The 463-nt window shown below is 46.4% G+C and overlaps 1 protein-coding gene across 1 annotated transcript in view; it reads right to left on the bottom strand.

Annotated features, from left to right (window-relative positions):
* Positions 1-463, bottom strand: part of BRSK1 (BR serine/threonine kinase 1) — a 32619-nt gene that overhangs the window by 22566 nt on the left and 9590 nt on the right. The gene's annotated exons all lie outside the window — the stretch shown is intronic.

The raw sequence follows: 463 nt of genomic DNA, 5'->3' as shown, positions 1-463 counted from the left end.
ATAAAATTAGGGCATTAAATAAAATAATAAATCTGGCCCTGGCTGCTTCGGCTAGGTGGATAGAGCATTGGCCTGAGGACTGAAGGGTCCCAGGTTCGATTCTGGTCAAGGGCATGTACCTTGGTTGCGGGCACATCCCCAGTAGGGAGTGTGCAGGAGGCAGCGGATGGATGTTTCTCTCTCATCGATGTTTCTAACTCTCTATCCCTCTCCCTTCCTCTCTGTAAAAAATCAATAAAATATATATTTTTAAAATAATAAATCTGGCCCTGGCTGGCCTGCAACTGGGTTCAATTCTGGTCAAGGGCACACCTCAGTTGCAGGCTCCTCCCTGGCCCAGTCCCTGGTCAGGGCTCATGCAGGAGGCAACCAATCGATGTTTCTCTCTGTCTATCCCTCTCTCTTCCACTCTCTCTAAAAAATCAATTGAAAAATATCCTCGGGTGAGGATTAAAAAAGAAAC

The sequence above is a fragment of the Myotis davidii genome, unplaced genomic scaffold (assembly GCF_000327345.1).
Source record: "Myotis davidii unplaced genomic scaffold, ASM32734v1 scaffold326, whole genome shotgun sequence".
NCBI lineage: Eukaryota > Metazoa > Chordata > Mammalia > Chiroptera > Vespertilionidae > Myotis > Myotis davidii.
The sequence above is the reverse complement of the archived record's forward strand: the minus strand, read 5'-3'. Positions and strand labels throughout refer to the sequence as shown.